This window comes from Chrysemys picta, chromosome 9 (assembly GCF_011386835.1).
Source record: "Chrysemys picta bellii isolate R12L10 chromosome 9, ASM1138683v2, whole genome shotgun sequence".
NCBI classification, from domain to species: Eukaryota; Metazoa; Chordata; order Testudines; family Emydidae; genus Chrysemys; species Chrysemys picta.
The window spans coordinates 89,272,462-89,294,128 of record NC_088799.1 but is presented as its reverse complement, the minus strand read 5'-3'; the positions used below and the strand labels follow the sequence as shown (position 1 = coordinate 89,294,128).

Below are 21,667 nucleotides of genomic sequence, written 5' to 3'. Positions count from 1 at the left end.
GTTTCCAAGTCACTGATCATTCAGAAATGAAAATCAGCAGAACTATCCAGTTGTATGAGTGCAAACATGAGATTAAAACTGTCCCAGGCAACGAGGTGGGGCGATGTGTGTGGACTCAGACACCCCAGTTAAATGACAAGGGGTGGGGGAAGATCCCTGGGGTTTGATACTGTGTCTGTGTCATGCCTAGTTAACATAGCACCTTATTTTGCTAGTGAGGGTGTAATAAGAGGCAATAATACCTATAAACAACAATGTATTTAAATAATTGGAAACATCCTGTGTTATGATCTTGATCCAAGATTCCTGTTGTTTCATACTGAAATTAAAATAAACCTCATTAAGGAAGAAAAAAAAAAAGGTGGCGAGGGGGAGGGAAAACAACCCTCTCTAGGCTTGTAAGCCTAAGGGACAGTTTAATGGAAAATATTGTGCATTTAAATGAGCTATTTTTATTCCAGTGCATGCAATCGCTCTCTCCTCTTCCTGCTGTGTTTCAGATACAAATCAAAATAAATGTCCAGTAATTAAATTAAGAGCTTAAACATGCTGGTTTTGTCTGTGTTCACAAAGATTTGTTTTGCATACTTCACACCTTTTTATATCTGTATGTGAATTTTGTATATTTGTTTCTTTTGCATATTTGTATATGAATTTAGCCCTCATGTAAATGAGATGAGTATATCTCTAAGGATACTATTACTTTGCCACAGTTCACACTTTCCCGCGCAGCTCAGTCCTGATCTGCCGCACTCCTTACTATTTCAGACATGGGCTTCTCTTGAGTAGAAGATTATTATACTGAAATTTCTTTGTTGGTGATTTTAAGATGTAGACAAATGTCTACTAGGGATTATGATGAGACCAGCATACTTAAATGGGATTTTATCCTAGCTCTCCAGAGGTAGAAAGTTAATCCTGAAACCAAAGTCAATGACTATTATCAAACAAGCAATCTCCAGATTTATTTATATACTGGGGCGGGGGAGAGTAGAGATTGCTAAAACTGAAGAAATGTGTCCAAGTAGATGTCAAAGAAGGAGACAGAAGGGAAAAGAAATCAGATTTTAGTTAACCTTTCCCCAGTTCTACACTCAGATCTTCTATTTGCCATTGAGTTCCCAATTACCTTCCTCCTTGGCTGCTAGCAAAAATCAAATAACCAGGTAATAAAAAGGTATTAAAATATTACTTATAGACATAGTCTTAAGTAAAATGAAACTTGCTAAAGTCTTTTCATAAGAGCATGTAATATTGATATACAGTTAGTGTCTATTCTTATTCCATGCTACCATTCCTCCCTCACTCTGACATGCAACTGCTGCATGCACCCCACCTCCCTGATTTTAGAGCAATTTCTTGATACTACTGTCTTGTTCAGACCTTTTGTGCTTACAGAGACTTGAATTCCTCTAGTGCACATGTGTCAAACTCAAGGCCCGCGGGCCACATCCGGCCCGCCATACAATTATATCCGGCCCGCGAAATCGTTTTATATATCTGTTTTTAATGGCCCTGTGATATGACGCCCCAATAACACACACTACAAATCCCATGATGCAGTGCAATTGCCGCCAACGGCAAGCCGCGGTTCAAGTTCGCGGTCTGTTGATGTATACAACGCTAATATCAAATCAAAGCTAGACCCCAACAATGGCCAAGAGAAAAATTGATTCTGAAAACCGAGGCTTTCAAAGCCGGTGGGAGAATGAGTATATGTTTACTGAAATTGCAGGTAAACCAGTGTGTCTCCTTTGCGGGAGTAATATCGCTGTAATGAAGGAGTATAACCTAAGACGGCACTACGAGACGAAACATGAGAACAAATTCAAAAACCTGAGCGCAGGACAGAAGCTACAAAAGGTAGAGGAGTTGAAGAAGAATTTGACATCCCAGCAGACGTTTTTCACCAAAGCAAAATCACAAAGTGAAGCTGCTGTGAAAGCAAGTTTCATTGTGGCCGAAGAGATCGCCAAATCAGGACGGCCGTTTACCGAGGGGGAATTCGTAAAGAATTGTATGATGAAAGTGTGCGACGTCCTTTGTCCAGATAAAACGCGAGCGTTTGCAAATGTAAGCCTCAGCAGAAACACTGTTGCTAATTGGGTTTGTGAGATGGCGACTGATTTGAAAACACAGTTGACTGAAAGAGCAAAAGATTTTGTTGCATACTCCCTTGCCGTGGATGAAACTACTGACGCAACTGACACTGCACAGCTGGCGATATTTATCCGTGGTGTGGATTCCAATTTGTGCGTAACAGAGGAAATACTGGACATTAAATCGATGCACGGGACAACGAAAGGAGAAGACATCTTTGGAAATGTATTTCAAAGTGTAACCGACATGAAACTGCCGTGGGAAAAACTCGTTGGACTTACAACAGATGGCGCACCTGCTATGTGTGGTGAAAAAAATGGACTGGTGGGAAGGATGCGCTCAAAGATGCGGGAGGAGAACTGTGCCGGTGAGTTGACAGTGTATCACTGCATCATACACCAGGAATCGCTGAGTGCTAAAGTCCTAAAAATGGATCATGTGATGAACACTGTAACACAAACCGTCAACTTTATCAGAGCCCACGGTTTAAATCACCGCCAATTCCAGTCTTTTCTGCGGGAAATAGATAGCGAGTTTGGCGATATGCCATATCATACGGAGGTCCGGTGGCTAAGTCGGGGAAAAGTTCTCAAAAGACACTTTGAGCTGCGAGAGGAAATCTGCCAGTTCATGGACAGTAAGGGGAAAGACTGCACAGTTCTGCGGGATGAAAAGTGGAAATGTGAGTTGGCGTTCCTGGCTGACATAACGTCGCATCTTAGCGCTTTAAACCTTCAACTCCAGGGACGGGAGCACATAATAACCGATATGCATGATGCAGTGAAGGCATTTCAAGTGAAGCTGCGCTTATGGGAGACACAAATGCACCAATGCAACTTGTCTCACTTTCCCTGTTGCCAAGTAATACGGAACCAAGAAAGTGCCACAGTTTTCCCAAATGCCACCTTTGCTGAAAAACTCAGCGCGCTGCGCACTGAGTTCGCACGGCGCTTCAGTGACTTTGAGGCACAGAAAAGTAACTTCGAGCTGCTTCGCAACCCATTTGCAGTCGATGTGGAAACCACACCTGTAGAAATGCAGATGGAGCTGATAGAACTGCAATGTAACGGGACACTGAAGGCAAAGTACGACACTGCGGGGCCAGCAGAGTTCACTCGCTTCATTCCTGAAGCGATGCCGCAGCTCCACCAACATGCGGCTCGAATCCTGTCCATGTTTGGCAGCACATATCTGTGCGAGCAGCTGTTCTCTGTGATGAAAATTAACAAAACGTCACACAGGAGTCGCCTCACTGATGAACACCTGCAATCGATCCTGAGAATCTTCACAACACAGAACCTAACCCCAAACATAAACGAACTTGTTGCAAAGAAAAGACTCCAAGTATCAGGCTCTGACTAAATAGGACAAGAAAATGGAATGTTATGATTTGTTATGATTATACTTTTGCTTTAAATTCAATTTTTTATTTATATTTTCAGATTTTTTAATATTCCAGCATGTACAGATTTTGAATGTATTGTATTGACAGGATATTTTTTTATGAAGAGCAAAATATTTTAAGTTGAAATGTATTTATTTTGGAATGATATCCTGTATTTTGGTTCATATTAATGGTTAAAAAACATAAATATTTAGTCTGTTAAATAAATGGTTATACTGTTCGGCCCGCGAGTTTTGAGTTTTGGCCCCCTGTGCAATTGAGTTTGACACCCCTGCTCTAGTGACTTGATATTTCTGGACTTCCTCTTCATTGTGAGCCCAAAAGGATGACAGTTAAATGTTGAATTTTTTTTTCAAGCAAGCTTGCAGAGCTTTCAACACCAGCATTCAAATCTCTGGTGAACAGTTGGTTGCTACCCTAGTCACTATTCATCTCCTGCATCTGAAAAATATTGATGCTCAGAGAGGAAAATAATTTTTTTTTTTTAAGTGTAAGTAAAATGTATGCAGCATTGTTGTAGCCATGTTGGTTGCAGGATATTAGAGAGACAAGGTGGGTGAGGTAATATCTATTATTGAACCAACTTCTGTTGGTGAGAGAGACAAGCTTTTAAGTTTACATAGACCTGAAGAAGAGCGCTGTGTCATTTTATAAGTGTTCTAGACTCAGAAGGGAGTTACACATTTCATAAAGTATTGACTTCCTGGTGCCAGCAATGGTAAAGAGAAGATACAATGTCATGCTGGTTACTTACTGTGTCCTAAGCATCTAATGCTAGTAAAAGCATGCATTAGCCATAGCACATAACAATCAGTATTATGTAACTCAAGATTAGTGGGTAGCTTTTGCAATGTGGCTGTAACTAATTTGTTCCTCACTTTACTAGTCTTTGAAGTGGGATGTTAATACTGATCTAGTCTCAGAAGATTGTTATAAGACTTTATTATCAGTATATAATAAGTTAAGGTCAACACAATAAAAAGATATACTGGAAACATCTATTGGTATTTTTAACTTTGAGCTTTTCTGATGGATTAATTTTGTCTCCTGTGTGCTACTGAGTCACTGATTTACAAAACATATTGGAACAGGGCAGCAACAGCTCTGCTAAGTATGCAATTTTGCTACACTGAACACAAATAGATTATTAGGTTAAGCTAATACATCAGATTTCTAGAAGAGGCGTTAAATATTATGAAATCATTTGAATTGTGTAAAGGTGCATTTATCTGAAGGGACAGAACTTGGAAAACTGCAGGAAGCCGTCTCCAGGGTGACGGACTGAAAAAACGCACACAGTTGGAATTATACAGTAACTCCTAGTTTTATATTTTATATACACAATTAAAGAAATGACACTTCACTGATTGATAGTACAAGTTATCTCCAGGAAATGCTCTTTACTCCCTTTTAAAAACAGAGCATTTTTTTAAAGAAATTAAATCAAAAATATCTGAGAGCAGATTCAAGAGTTAAGCCGTATTAGCTTGATGTTCATATTACTGAACATTTAAAAAAAGCTCTCTCTATCACCCATGGCACTGTGCACTCCTATTCATAACTGGAGAGTTGTCTGAGTAAGGAGTACAGGATCAAGCTCATAGTTATCTACTTTGAGGGCCAGGCAATCACATATTTTGGAATTGGTACCAAATCCATTGTTAGCATTTCTGAAACTATTGCTTCTAAAAGTTGGTACCAAATTACACTGTGACAAATTAGTGAGACATGAGCATAATAATTTGTATAGCACTTTCTGGTACTAGAGAACTTAATACTCTAACCTCTTTCCATGTCTCATAAACACCATTCATAGCTGAAAGTGTGTAAATGTACAGTAAATACAGCAAGAAAGTTTTATAATAAGGTACAGAACTGGTTGTAAAATTTGAACAATCACTTGAGGAAGTTTTAATGAGATACACTGTACTAAGTGTATTTGATTCAGAATAAAAAAGAGCTTGCTGAAAACCTCTACCAAATGCTTTGCCCCCTGGATTTTGATTAGATGGCTATTCTTCCTTTGCCTCTAAATACACAGTTGGTGATCTGGCTTTTCTCTAGCACAAAACAGACTTTATATTGAACATAGTATGTTTTAATGAATATGTTTCATGTATACCTATGGAGTAAGGTGGATATAGCTTTGATTTGGGGCACATGAGCGTCAGTGAACCCTACTTCTTTACAATTTCTGTCTGCATAATATTCTTATTCCTTGGAGATTGATTTTTAGGTTGAGTTTAATCAAAAATTAGAGAGAGAGAGAGACCTGAAGTTTAGATTCAGGAGTCAAGCTTCTCCAAATTCTCAAAAAGTTGACTGTAATTATGGACTTCAGCAGGAGCTGCAATTCAGCACTTTTGTAGATTTCTCCAGGTGCGCTGGCTCACAAACATGGAACCATGCAAAATAAGTGGGTAGTGTTCAGACAGTACTGGTAACTAATTTGTTCCTTATTTTACTAGTCTTTAAAATGGGGTATTATTACTGATCTAGTTTCACAAGATTTTTATATGACTATTAATATTTGTAATTTGTGCTTTTGAATCCTCAAATGAAAGCGCAAAGAACAGTATTTTTCATTGATTGCATAGCCATTTCCAGCAGCCTGACTCCTACTTCATCATGGAAATATTAATAGAAAATCTTTGATGTGAGCCTCAGCCAGAAATGAATGTATAAAATCCTTAGAGCAAACCTTTGACTGTATTGAGAACCCTCAAGCATTTTAAATAGTACTGTAGCTAAAATGGGAAGTACACCGCACACTAGATCTTGTTTGCAAACCCATATGAATCTTTTGAAAAAATGAATATCTTAAAATGATTATCAAACAAACCACACTTCATGTTGAAGGACTGTAACCCTATTAAAGCTCTTTTGCATTAGGTATTAGCCACGTCTAGTGCATGCATACATGTATCTCCTAAAGGACTTTGACTGCAGAACATTTTTTTCTGATTGCACCAAAGAAAGGGAGTAAATAAAAAAGCAGCAGAAAATATTACTCATAATGGTGTTGCATAATCATGCAATTAGTACACCTAACAATTAATAGATAAAGATTAATCTTTATCGTAATCAAACTTTATATTCAAACAAAGGATTTGTGCATTGAAAAGACTAGAATCACTGAAAGCCTTCAGCCCTGCAGAAATTGTACACTGAACATTTGAATCAAGATCTCTCATCCATGACATAATAGGTTGTTGCTGTGCACTAAGGACAATAAGCTATCTCATAAGTAAAATGAATATGAATATTTATCTATCTAGATCTTAAACACACTACTGCAAGTATAACAAACCATGAAACATATCTGCCCGTCAAACAAATGACCTGTCAATGCCCAAAAGTTTTTAAACAGGAATCTTTTAGCCTGCTAAAGAAAACAAACTTTCCTATTGTTCTAAGGTCTTTGTCTCTGTTTTTCATATCAACTTCCAAAAATCAGACAGATGGGGAAAAACCACCTTCTGTATTTTCTCATCCTTCACAGAAAGAAGCTTTACCAAAAAAAAAGGATATAGTTACTTACAGGAGCACAATAGAAATGTTTGCACTGAAACAAAAAGTGGATTTACTGAGTATCAATAAGTGATCCACCCTATTAATGTCAAGGAAATTATGCTCCCAAACAGTTAATTTCTAGAATTATATTTGTTAAATTATTGGCATACCTCAAAAAAAAATTTTTGAAGTGAAGACATTACAGTAACTGGCAGGTTTTGATGTTAAAATTTTTAATGATAAAAAACCAAGAGAATTAGTTAGCCATAAAAATCTGAGATAGTCATCAATTAAAGGAAAGGCTCTGAAATGCTACTGGCATAACTTCTTAGACCTATATTGAGTCACTCTTAATTTAAGAGGTGGGACTAGAATCAGGTACCATGAGGCCTCCGTACAGGTCACAGAGGATGTGCTAGATGGTAATGAATATATTTTAGTAACCTTTAAATACACCCGAAATAGTATTTTCATACATAACTCAAATTTTCTATACCAATCATAGGACAGTCCTAGAGTACTACTTAAATTCAGGTAAATTTATTACGCAAGACAAATTTTTAAGGGCGACCATGTGTGTAGATACCCCGTGGTCATCATTAAAAATGTGTCTGCAGTGTATAATGGTACATATATTATGTGTTACTGATCTGTTGTCGATGAGTAGGGCTCCAAGGCACAACGGTAATACAAATAAACACCACCACCATCATGTACCATTCATGTGCAAGCATTCATTACAAGAAACAATGACTTTACGGCTGTGACACTCCATATTCTTCATAAAAACATTATGATATGAATATGGCATAACTAAAATATATTTTATGCAAGATGGCTCCTGAACCCTCCCTCCCCTGCAGGGCTGGCATTGCTGCTTGTTTCCCCTCCCCCCTCATCCCTGACATGTTCTTCCATGCCCCCTAGGGGTCGCACCCCAGTTTTCTTGGCAAAACTGGGCATTTGTCCCGTTTTCTCTTGCTGGCTCTTGTATGGCAAGAGCAAATGGGGCAAATGCCCAGTTTTGCCAAAAAATAGTCAGGACAGCCAGCACAGGACTTAAAAAAGGGACTGTCCCGCTAAAACAGGATGTATGGTCACCCTAGTTACAGCAATGGTTGTTTCTGAAAACAAACTTCCGCTTAACTAAGCTTTTTTCTCATCTCACTTCCACTGATTTACCAGAGGTATAACTCCACTGACTTCATCGCAATTATTCCTCCTTTATACCACATGAGAAGATGGTCAGTATTTTTACTCCTAGAGCTGAAGATAACTTTTCCTTTTCAGAATGTGTAAAATAACTTAGTCGTGGATCATGTATTGTATGTCAAATTTCAGCCCAGAGTGAGGTCTTGTTCTTTTGGGGATGAATTAGGAAAACACTAAAAAATGGAGGTTTACAAAAAGCATTGTTGACACTTAATGAAATTATTAGGACCATTACAGCAGCATCACAAATATCAAGTTATTGTTTCATAAATTTACACAAACATGGCCCATTTTGCATCTGTAGGAAAGCTACGCATGGTAATTATCAAAACGACATTTTAAAAAAATTGTGGTTATCTATGCTGCTCCTATTCTATGGATAAATATTAGACTTCAGTTGTTAAGTAAACATAATGCATTATCAGCATCATCGAAGGAGAATCATAATCTATTGTAAATATCATCAAGTAGACAAGTCAACATCACAACAATCAGTGGATTTAAGCGAATACCAGGGTAAATAAACAATAGTTACCACTGCAGCACATAACCATCGAGGTGATGTCTCAAAGCTGCTCCTAGCAAATGGTCCTGAAAACTTCCACTGATGCCCCATGTATTAATATGAATAACTGTAATGCTGGATGATGTATAGGCAGGGAAATAAAGAGGAATATCAAAAAAGGGAAACTTTAAGAAGTATGAGCCAAATACTGCCTTTGATTACACCACTGGGGTTACATGAGTATAACTGGGAGCAGAATTTTGTAATTTTTGATATTGAAATGGAAGCAACTCTCCCATTTGGAGCCAAACATTGTTCTTATTTGTACCAGTTTAGTTCCAGAACATTTCTATTGAATTGAATGGAAGTTTGAAAATAGTCTTTATTTACATTGCAGTAACTGACAGAAGAATTTGGCCCTTACATAAAGTGAAGATGCAATAGTTGAAAGGTCAGATATGGAATAATTGATGACTATAAGACATGAACTAAGTGCCGGTGGCTATACCTCTCCTTTTTCTTATCATTGTCTAGTGTATAAGCCTTTAAAAATACTCATATACAATAACAGGCTGGTAGGAGCAAAGGAAGAAATTTAACTTTTTCTTCAACCCTCTCTGAACCTACCCTCCCTAAACTCTCCAGATATTACAGACTGAAAACAAATTAGGATCATTTCGATAGACTGTCCAGACATATTCTACACATGCCTTAAATTCCTCTGTATATGTCACCCCTAGTTCCATCTGCCATCCAATGTAGTAATGCAATACAGTGTGACAACATAGCAATGAAGTGTCAAGCACAGGAATTTCAAAAAGATGCATTATCAACAATAAAGAATTAAAGGCTATCAGACCACTGCGTGATGAATTAGGTTAAGGCTTTTAATACCGAATTGCCCAGTGTTGCCTTTGGTGTACAGGCAGTCCTCGACTTTACACGTTTGACTTATGATGAACAACTCTTTCAACGTTTCTGAATCGACACCCTGATTCAACTTATGACAATTAGTTTTGACTTTACGACACTTGGTCCCACAACAGAGTGTATTGAGGTTCCGAGTAATGACGTTTCGACTTACAATGCAATTTTCAGGAACCAATTGTGTCGTAAGTACAAGGACTGCCAGTATTTGGAAAATATAAATCTAACATTATAAAAAATGGATATTAAAGAACTTTTAAAAATGTTAATTATATTCATAATTTCAGCACCAAAATGTCAAAGAATCTCTTAAAGGGTTGCATTCTACAAAGTAGGAGATTGTTTAGCAATACAGATTATCACTCACAGTACTGGCATCAGTTATTTATACCCTGTGGCTACTTCAACTGTAAAACTCTCTAACACAAGCAACAACCCCCCCAGTGTATGTTAGACTCATAATACAGACATGGACCCCTTGGAATTAAGATGCCTCACATGAAAGCATTTAGTGCTCAACAAATAATTTCTGAATGTCACTGATCCTGGATTTTTTTAATGCTACATTCTGCTCCTTTGACAGATGTGTTATGCTGCATTTCATTACTTTCTCGCCTTACCTCATTCTTCTTTTGTTTTAGATAAGTGATGAGGCTTTCGGGAAAGATTAAGAACTGGAAGGCAAAGCAATGGCCCAAACAGGGTTTTAATTGGAACCTTGAATCCTGTGCAAAATATAAGAAATTAAACCATTAATAATATGATTTTACCAGCAGACACAGTGTGTTTCATACGTCTCAGAGAGCTCTTACTATATTTCTTTATATCAAATTCGTGCAGGTAGGTTCGTGTGTTGTAAATCCCATTAACCAAATCACAATAAATAAAATTCTAGACTTCATATTGCGAGATTTCACTGAAGCAAACTAGGAGCCCGGTCTTACATGCCCTTACTCATGTGTGCAGTCTTGACATCAGAAGAACTAGTTTTGTGTAAGCGTCTACCTAATTGTGTCTTAAAGCACTTTAGTATCTTTTCTTTAGTAAAAAAAAAAAAAAAAAAAAAAGCCATAAAAATCTTAGCACTATTATCTAATATTAATTCTTTTGTTGTTACAATACAATCCTGGCCTAATTAATTCTTCAGAGAGTCCAACCATTGTGTTGCAATATGATCACAATTAAACCAAGATAAAATGCTAAACAATTCAAGTTTCTGCAGGACAGAACACAGGGAAAGAAATTTCATTTCTCAGGAGGCCAGTGAAAACTCTAAACACACAAAACTCTAAACTCCATAGAAGAAAGTCAATGAGTCAGAGGTTATAAGTGTAGGGCAGATAACAACACAACCAACAAAATAACCCAGACCCAACATGATGTATCACATTTTTGCTTGTTTCTAAACTGTCCAACAGGTATTCTTGGAATTATGATTTTATTCTGACATGTCCTTTACAGTAATGACCAGACATCTAATAGAACAGAGTGTCTATAAACCCTCTCTGAACATTGTACTTCATTTTAAAGAGTTTGTAAGCCCTTCTCAGCAGGTGTACATTAGCTCCGTTCCACTGACTTCAAAGGATTGGGCCTGTAGAACTAAAAACTTTTCCTTTCCTTGGTGCTCAAGATATTAAGGGGAAAATGTTTATTTACTAGCATGCTCGCTATTATTGCATAAGAAATATACACGTTGCATAAGCAGCTGGTTTGGGATTAAAAACCAAAATTTTTGTACTGGTAACCTGAAACACGTTAGGCCATTCGTATCCAAAAAACATTCTGTGTTAGGTGACTGGTTATCATTGTGTATGTGTGGTGCCATTCAGTGAATTGTATGTACACAAAGACTCATATCAAAGGTGGCATTTAAATTGCTAGAAGACAATACATTATTAAAATCTCTCTTTTAATAGTTATAGTTTGGGTGGGTAATGCTTTTCTTTTTTATTGTCTGTCATTTGAGGACTGCCAGCTGATGTGAAGGAGTGCAGGATAACCTAATGCTCCTGATGTAATCTACGTGATGGTGGAGTTTTTTGGATAGGTGTGTTTTATTTAGTTTTTGATTTATTTAAATTAAGTGACAGATGGTGATAAAGATAAGATGCTTTGTCCACCCTCAAGTAGGTACTACACTTTTCTTAACCTTATACATGATGTCCTCACTATCCACCCACATATTTTTCTATAAAATGCTTCTGAGTTGGCAATATGCTGTTCAAACCTCTCTAACTGTGACACATCCATTTCTCTCTTGGTAAGACACACTCTGTACTGGCTGAAAGCATAGAGGATTGCTGTCATGTCCTTGGGACTCAGCATAGCAGACAAAAAAAAAAAGGCGACATATACTCTAGTTCTAAGCACTTCCAACCTTGCTTCCTTTGTATTAGGAAGTATAGAAAATAGAACCCTTTCCCCTGAAATCAAGCAATACTATCTGTAATAGAGTCAGGTGAAGCAGAGAATATACCTCCTGATATAGAACAATATTGAGAATCATCACAGAAGAGGGACAGGGTTAGGTGTAGGGAGGAGGCAAACCCTGAAATTGGATGACAACCTTCTTGAATGACTTCTAGGACCCACTGGCCAGTCATAGTTCTAGCCCAAGCAACCTTGAAAAGCAAGAAGGTACCCACCAAAGGAGGGGAAGGCAAAGTAGAGATCCTTGCTGATTAGTCCAGAATCCTCATACAGAGGATCAAATTTGCTGTCTCTGGCTAGGTCCAGACTGCAATATCATGGTTAAAGAAGCACACTTTTTCAATAGTATGATTTCTTCTTGAAGGACTTAGATTTTTGATTGTAAAAATAAGAGGATAGTCTTTGTCTTAACTGTTTGATGTTGTAATTGTTTCCTTCTATATGATAGTTTACTCTACCATAAAAACTGAAGGAGGATTGATCATGATTCCTTCAGTGCATATAATGCCTCAGTAGTCTTGGAGCTACAAATTATGTCCTTTAAAAGGTAAGCCCTTTATTGTCATCTGTACTTCTTTTGGGATACCAGACAAAGCCAATGAAGAATCTCTCCTCATTGAGACAAAAGTAGCCCTTGTAGCTGTATCAGCAGCATCTAGAACTGCCTGAAAAAGTTATTTTGGCAATTAATTTCCCCTCAGCACACACAGATTTGAACTGTTACTTAGGCTAAGTCTACACTACCCGCCTGAATCGGCGGGTAGAAATCGACCTCTCGGGGATCGATTTATCGCGTCCCGTCAGGATGCGACAATCGATCCCCGAATCGGCGCTCTTACTACACCAGCGGAGGTGGGAGTAAGCGCCGCCGACAGAAAGCCGCAGAAGTCGATTTTGCCGCCGTCCTCACAGCGGGGTAAGTCGGCTGCGATACGTCGAATTCAGCTACGCTATTCACGTAGCTGAATTTGCGTATCTTAAATAGACTCCCCCCTGTAGTGTAGATGTACCCTTAGGTTCCCCAGAAGTTTATCCAAGAACTAGGAAACTATCCCATTGTAAGATAGTCATACTTAGCTAGCAAAGCCCAATAGCTGGCTATTCTGACTTGTAAACTAGCTAGAGAATATTTTTCCTCCTCACAAAATATTTAATTTCTTTAGTTCCTTGTTCTTCAGGGCGTACTTTGCCTGGGACCAGATTGCCCTGATTTTTCATTTGTATCCATCACAACCACTGACCCTAGGGTAGGGTGAGTATAAAAATACTGATGGGACTTGGTGTCTGATCTGTTCATTTGGACATTGCAATGGAAGCAGGGGTCTGCTGAAGATTTGTATCTGGGTCTAACATACCCTCATTAATCAGAATTACTAAATGCTCCCGCATGACAGGGTATAAAATGTCAAACAGTCTATACAACTTTTCCTATGGTTTCCACCCATTCTCTTAAGGAGGTCCTGAAATGCCTTGAAATCATCCACCATATATGAGATTGATGGGATGACTTTTTCATCTGGTGAAGATGAAGAAAAGGCCAAAGGATTCTCCTACTGAACAAAATATCATGCCTATCACTCTGCAACTTTTGATCTTCTGATTGAACCTCTTCCATCTGAGGTGAATGCACCACCCTTTGAAGTTACACTGGTGGAGAAGATTTAGTTCTGGGTCTGGGATGTCTACCATTATACTGAGCAGGATACTGAAACTGAGGAGTCCATGATGGCAAGGCCATGACTGAATACCATAAGGGTAAGCTGTATGATGCAAGGAAATGGCATTCATTGGGCTTGAAAGACAATGGTCACAGAAGATAGCGATCATATCACTATGGTTGTGGTTTCAGACATGGGAATGGGTACGCCAAAGTCCATACTCCATCGACATAGGGATAATCTTAATCTCTATTTAGGGAAGAATTTTATTTTCTGACATTGTGTTGCACCTGCAGCCAGCATGCTTACTTGGGTTCTTCCATAGTTATTACACATATCAACTGGCACTAATTATACAGTAATCAATCTTTCTTGCTCACAGCATTTGATCTATACCAGGGGTTTTCAAACTGAGGGTCGGGACCCCTCAGAGGATCGCAAGGTCATTACGGGTCGCGAGCTGTCAACCTCCACCCCAAACCCTGCTTGTCTCCAGCATTTATAATGGCATTAAATGTATTAAAAAGTGTGTTTAATTTATTGGGGGGGGGTCGCACTCAGAGGCTTGAGATGCGAAAGGGGTCACCAGTAAAAAAGTTTGAGACCCACTGATCTATACAGTCATACCTCACCCAACTCTGAGTTACTACCAGATTACATTTCTCATAAATTTCCCCTACTAAGATGTAAATTTGGAATTGCATTAGAATTGCAGAAATGGCATCACTTCTCATACTTTTTTTTTTAAAAGGTTGTCTGCTTAGATTTATGGGTTCTTTTCACCTATGCCAGAATAAGCGGTTTATTAATGTTAATTACTGTAGAGCCTAAGGACCACCCAAAAATGGGGCCTATTTTGCGAGGCCCTATACATACACAGATTATTAGTCAGTCCCTGCCCTGAAGAGATTACAATCTAAATAGACTATACAGACACACATTTGTGGTGGCTTATAACACAGGAGCAGAATGACTAACGAGCAATGTTTCTTATCACACATGAAATGAACAGACTACTGGCCACACTGGGAAGTGACGGAGCAATCATGCATCATCGGAAGAGTCTTAGGGGAAAATCCTCTCCTCAGAATACTGAGCTTTATAGGACTGTGGGGGCAGAGGAGGGACTTTGAGCAGAAGTTCTGGGTTAGGACAAGCTGGCTCAGGGAAAAACAAACAATCACCCCATGGCTTTGTCTTCAAAGCCAAAAAAGGTGCATTTCTACCATGATCTAAATAACACAAGTGCACTAGCCTAGTGGAAACAAGGCATTTTAGTTTTACCAAGAGGTAAACTAGGCAATGGCAGCCCTGGTCAGTGGTATAATATTGACTTCGCCTGACTATTTCTCAGCAAAAATTCACAGTTTACATCATACAGGTTCCTGTTCCTTTAAACTCAAGAACTGCGTGATCTCAGAACATACCTTCAGGGAGTGTGTGGCCTCATCAGGCACTGTGCTGCTCCCACAGGGTTATAATGTTAACTAACTGACTTCATTAGTCAAGTCAATTTGGCAGGTACATCAAGATTCTCCTGAAATAATCACTCTACTTTTATGGAGGCAGGTACCATACATTCCAATAGTCTCATTCCTTCCCTAATATGTTCAGACAGTAAATTAAAACAGCTCACCTAAAAATAAAAAAGTCAGTTACATACAGTATTCACCTTTCATTTTTAATTAGATGAAACCCCTGAGTCTTGTCATAAACTCATTTACAGACTCTCCATCTGCTCAGAGATCACTTCAAATATGAATTAAAAATATTTTAAAAAGATCTCTTTGAAAAGAAACACAGTATTACTGTGTCTTACAATGTTTTTGTAGAGCAACGTATGTGCAGTACTTTTCAGTTTGAACAAATACCACACCATTCACCCCATTCTTATTGTTATCATCATTTTCCTACCATTCTAGTGCATTCGCATCAGAGCTCACAATCCTGTCAGGATTTTAAAAATAAATTATCCTAGCTGTTTATCAAATTTGGTCCAGCATATACTGTTAATTAAAAGCTTTTAGTTAAATTACAGAAGGCCAAATGTAGGGATTCCAGTGTCCCTTTGATACTCTGGCATAACTCTGATTGATGCTAATAGATATTAGGGAGACTATATCCCATAGTATGAAAAATATATCTAAATGTAACAACCAACACAAGCTTTCATCTCATCCAAAGAGGTCTTCAATAGTTGCTCCACACAGGTATATGAGGGCAGAATTTGGCTCCTAGCAGGCAACCAACATATATCTAAATAAAAGTAGAACATTTAGAACAATTTTCAGAGTGAAATAAAGATGCCATCAAATTGGAAAACTACTCGGTGTTGTACAGTGTTATAGTGTCAGTTAATTTGGTTGGGAGGGGGGTACAACCCCTACACATGAGTCCGAATGGGCTGCTGGGAACACAGTCAGCTGCACCCTGCAACAGCTGAAGCAGGTGTCAAGCTTTGAGGGAGGGCTAAAAAGAGAGAGCCCAGCTCAGCTGCTGCCTGAGAGTGCAAACCTTCAGATCTCAGTTAAGAAAGAAGGCTGTCTGGAGCCAGGAACCAGGGAAGAGTGTTGCACATCAAGGTCTCCTTGAGAAAAGGGAATAGTTTAAATTTCTTCGTCTTTGTCACTGTGCCTCAGTGGGTCACAGATGAGGATGCTCAAATTCAGGACAAATTGCTGAGAAATAGGGCAGACACACCGCAGACTGGTGGTTATTCTTCCATAAAATATACCAAGCCAGTAACAAAAGTAAACTTCGGTCTCACCACACTAGTTAACAAGAAATCCAAACTGCAGTCTCCTTAGGCATCCCAGCCCTTGTTTCACCACCCAGACACTAGACTTTATGATAAATGATTATTTAAAACCAATTTAATTAAACCAAAGGGTCCTTCTAATACCAAGAGATCAGCCATGAAGCCAGAGCAATATATAATTCAGATCTTACTCAATAATCATGTTATTGCCAATCCTTTAGTATCTAATATCTAAAGGTTTATTTATAAGAGAAAAGAAAGGGGAGAGAGTTATAATGGTCGAGGAAAACAAACACATACACTCATTGCAAGCTTCTTGTATGAGGTTTGAAACAGTGATGGAATAAACTACTGGCAGGTAAAGTCTCTGGTAACTTCCAAAAGATTGCAAAGTCCTCAGTCCATTGATTGGAATGCTTCTTTTAGTATCTGTCCATAGTCCAGAAATCAGAGCAGGAGATGGTTCCAGAGTCTTTTATATCTTGTTCCACATGAAGGGGATGCTCTCCGTCTTAGTTTGTGGAAAATTACAGGCACAAGGTGGAGTCCTGGGTCGCACGTGTTAGTCACATGCCCCTGTATGATTTGGACTCATGGGAGCAGACATTACCCATATTTAGGCTGCAATAATGATATAAATGGTCATGTTGCAATCATACTGCCTCACAGTGTTGATTTGGATTTTGAGGCTAGAAGTCCAAGTGAACTTAGCTGGAGGTCTCAGTCACCTCAACCCAGATGGTGTTGGAGGCTAGGTGGAGCAGTAGAAGACCAGGAAGGAAACAGGCAGAGCTACTGCTGCACCATGCCATCAGGGGGCACAGTGGGACAGTGTGCAGCCACAAGGTGAAATCCTGGGCCAAGAGGAGTTTTGCCTTGGTCTTCAATGGAGTCAGGATTTCACAGTTTCCTTAACTGAATATACTTATGCTAGGATTTTCAAAACTTCCCAAAATGATACATATACAATTTGCTGATAACTCCAAGATGGGAGGGGTTGCTAGCACTTTGGAGGACAGGACTAGAGTTAAATATAATCTTAATAAATTGCAGAATTGGTATGAAATCAATAACATGAAACTAAAAGACAAGTGCAAAGTATTGCACTCAGGAGTGAAAAAAAAAATCCAGTATAAAATGGGGAATAACTGACTAGGCAGCAGTACTGCAGAACAGTATCTGCAGGATATTGTTGATCACAAGTTGAATATGAGTCAACAATGTGATGCTGCTGGAAAAAAGGTAAATATTTTGGGCAGTATTAACAGAAGTATTGTATGCAAAACATAGGAGATAATTGTCCCACTCCATCTGGCACTGGTAAGCCCTCAGCTGAAGTATTGTGTCTAGGTCTGGGCACCACACTTACAGAAAAAATGAAGAAAAATTGGAGAGAGTCAAGAGGAGAGCAACAAAAAAGGGTTAGAAAACCAGGGCCAGCTCCAGCTTTTTGGCCAGCCTAAGTGGCTAAGAACGGGGGGGGGGGGGGGGGGGAAATAAAATGATAAAGCTGCGATCGCGATCAGCGGCAATTCAGCGGCCAGTCCTTCCCTCCGAGAGGGACTGAGGGACCCACCGCTGAAGATCTGGACGTGCCGCCCCTTTCCATTGGCCGCCCCAAGCACCTGCTTCCTGCGCTGGTGCCTGGAGCCGGCCCTGTAGAAAACTTGATCTGGGAAAAAGTTGGAAGAACTGGGCATGTTTAATCAAGGAAAAAGACTAAGAGGAGGACTTGATAACAGTCTTCAAATGTGTGAACGGCTGCTTAAAAAGGACAGTGATCAATTGTTCCCCATGCCCACTCCATGCTGGACAAGAAGGAATTGACTTAGTTTGCAACACAGGAGATTTAGGTTACATAGTAGGAAAAACTTTTTAATGATAAGGATAGTTAATCACTAGAACAAGGTTATCATGGGAGGTTATGGAATTCCCATCACTGGAAGCTTTTAAGAACAAGTTAAACAAACACCTGCCAGGGATGATATGCCTCAGTGCAGGGGGATGGACTACAGTACCTCTTGAGGTCCCTTCCAGCTCTACATTCCTATGATTATAGAATACAAAGTCCTAATGAATGTCAGTGGAAATTGTACTTTAAGTCATTTAGACTCTTGAAAATCCCACCCTTTAGGACCCAAACCTGTTCTCATTGAAATCACTAGAAGTTTTGCTATTGACTTCATGCGCTGCAGGAATGAATCTTTAAATCCTTGCTCTATGGAGTCTGGATTATTCCAGTGCTAAGTGTTAATGCAAATACAGTTGGTATCAAGAGCTCTGGATCACGAATATCAAGATAGTGAGAATGGATGATTCCCTGCGGCTTCTCAGTAGTAATTATGTGATAAGGTTTTGATTTGGATTAAAGGTCCCAGCTGTTTTACCTTATCACTAAAAATAATCTTACTGGATAAGAAATATTACAATAGAATATTTTTTACTACTCATTCTCAGGCTGATGTTTACAGATCCTATCAGTCAAGTTCTAATTTCCATTTAGCAATTGCTAGATTTTTTGAAAAAATAGATTTGTTTAAAAAAAAACTCAGAAAAAAATAAAGCAAAAAATAGAAGACTTGTTGGACTCTTCCTTTTTTATGCTTATCTTTGAAATTAACTATAATAGTGCTTTCATATTAATAATAAGCTCATTAGTAAAAGACTAAAGCAATTAGAGATGGTCTCTTTGTCTTTATCAAGCATGACTGTCAAGTGAGACTATTTAGAATGGTTCAGATTACATTCTCTAGTGTGGAAAGTATCATTTTGACAAGCCTAAATATGCATTGCTTCCTGACAGAAATGAAAGCTTTGAATCATGCTTTTTTTCCAACTAAGAAAAGCTCTTCAGAGACAGAAAAGTAAACACTAACAAAGCAATTATCCCATCTAAAAGCATTTTTTTGCCTTAGGTCTCGCTGTTCTCTGTAGGTTTCCTCTTCTCTCAGGCTTCCTCTGCTCCAGTAATGTGTTTTCTTCAATGAACTTCTGTACACCTGGTCTGATTATCCAAGACTCAGGCACCCTCTTTCACTCCAGCTGAGATCACTTCTCTCAGATTCCAGGCCTCACCTCTTTCTGCTCCAGGATTTCTCATTCTTCTCTGTCTGTTTCTCACTAAATGGATTTCTTACAAGTCTCCTGTCCACTTTTTCCAACAGCCATACTATTGTCTGGGATTGTGAACTGTTTTTCACCTCCTCCTCTTGCAGTGCATTAGTCATATACATCAGATATTAATTGTCAGGGGTATGCCTTGTATGATTAATAACTAATGATTCCTTCTGGCTCTCAAAAAAAAAAAAAAGTGATAAAATCTATCCCCCTCGGTTTATTCTATTCCAGAATAGGATCCACGTATAAAGACAATAAGAAAAAGCTTCACATCACATGAGACACTTTGACTAAGGACCCACAATCAGCCAAGGTTGGGCCTTCCCATCCCCAAGAATAGAAACTAAAATGGCTGAGTACCAGTATGGCTAATCACCTACACAATGATCCCTTGTAATATGCATATGGATAAACCCTTTTTCTCAATTTCAGCCTAGCTAAAAAACACTTCAGGTTCCCAATCAAGTATCACACCCTGCTTTGCTATGCAAATTGCCCATTGCACATGTAGTATCAAGAAAAGAGATGGGTGGGGAAGCTGCAAGTTAAACAAACTTGAAATGTGGCTGGAAGACTGAAGGTCAAATTGGGCAAACTGTTACCCCAAACAATCTAAGCCACATGTTTTCACCCCAAATTATGAACTAGATATTGTATTCCTTGTCAATCAAATATATCATGAATAGTCTTAGTCATGTCAAATCAGAATCTGTAAATTTGCCATGTGAGTCAGATCTACATCCTTCTATATGTGGAAAATGTCTGTTCTACTAGAGAAGCAAGATGGGTGAGGTAATATCTTTTATTGGAAAAATTTCTGTTGTTGAGAGAGACAAGCTTACAAAAGAACTCTGTATAAGCTTGAAAGTCCTAAATAATGCAAAATGCTTATATATAAAATCAAAGAATGCATTATATATGTCCTCCAGATCTAGAAGATAAAGATTTTGTTGGTTTTCATTTGTAAGTAATTGTTGTACTCTAGAAATAATTGGAATTTTCTGGCAATAGGAAGGAGAAATGTTAGAAAATATGAACCAGGGTATAACTTTGGGATATTACGAGATATTGCTTAGAAGAGAGGGAGAATCCCAGTTGATAGTTGGAGCTAATATAGAAATACCATCCTTGAAATGAATCACCCTCAAAAAGCTTCTGATAATAAAAGGATTGAAGTAATTTGTTACACACCATCACCATCTACTAGATACCAATGGAAGCAGGCAAAGAAATTGAAAGGTAAAAACTTAAGCACTCACTTGCCTGGATCCTGAAACTAGCATATATAAAAGTCAAGTCGCCCAGTGCTGAGGAGAGTTGACTGAACCCAACACAAGAAGCTGCAGAATCCTAGGTGACCGATACTTAGACCAGCTGTGTGGAAAGGACTCTTCCCCCATCTCAGGGTTAAGGGTGGTGAGAATTCATTTTAAATATTGTATTTCCCCACCTAATCTTTAATATAAACAACTGTTGGTTATCTTGTTGAATCTACACTCCTAATGAGACCTCAAGTAACTACATTTTAGATTTTAATGCCTTTATAAGTCCAAGCCTAAGAGAGATTGAAAAGAATTTTAAGCAATCGCTTTTAGTATTCTAAACTTGTTCCTTTTGGACCAATCTAGTCCAAGAGAAGTAATCATACTCATCCTTAAGCCTCATTCCTTAAGACAAGTGCACCCTTGGAAGTGTGGCAAATGTGTTAGGTACTAAAGAATTCAGAATTGTTGATCATAAGTAAATGTAATAAAAAATCTTGGCAATTTGCATTGTTCTTTGATATAATTACTGAGCCTCAACTCTAGTCTGCGATAATTGCTTGCAAGTCTATATTGTGTGGGTAGTACACACAACTAGTTGCATCTACACTTGAGTGGAGAACTGTTGATAATATATTAATGTGGTTCTGGGTGAATTAATACACTGTTGGCTGGTAAAGAATAAGCAAATTCCTGATTTCGGAAATACGGTTCAAGTTGACCTGAAAAGAACCCAGCATTAAACTAGTATGTTAACACTCCCTGGGCTCAAGAAAG

The 21,667-nt window shown here is 38.6% G+C and overlaps 1 protein-coding gene across 7 annotated transcripts in view; it reads right to left on the bottom strand.

Moving 5' to 3' along the window:
- TENM1 (teneurin transmembrane protein 1) overlaps positions 1–21,667 on the bottom strand; it is a 1,376,511-nt gene that overhangs the window by 791,516 nt on the left and 563,328 nt on the right. For all 7 annotated transcript variants that reach the window (XM_065556633.1, XM_065556629.1, XM_065556628.1 and 4 more), the window contains exon 4: positions 10,283–10,387. The gene's annotated coding sequence lies outside the window, so the exon portion shown is untranslated. The remainder of the gene's footprint in view (positions 1–10,282; positions 10,388–21,667) is intronic.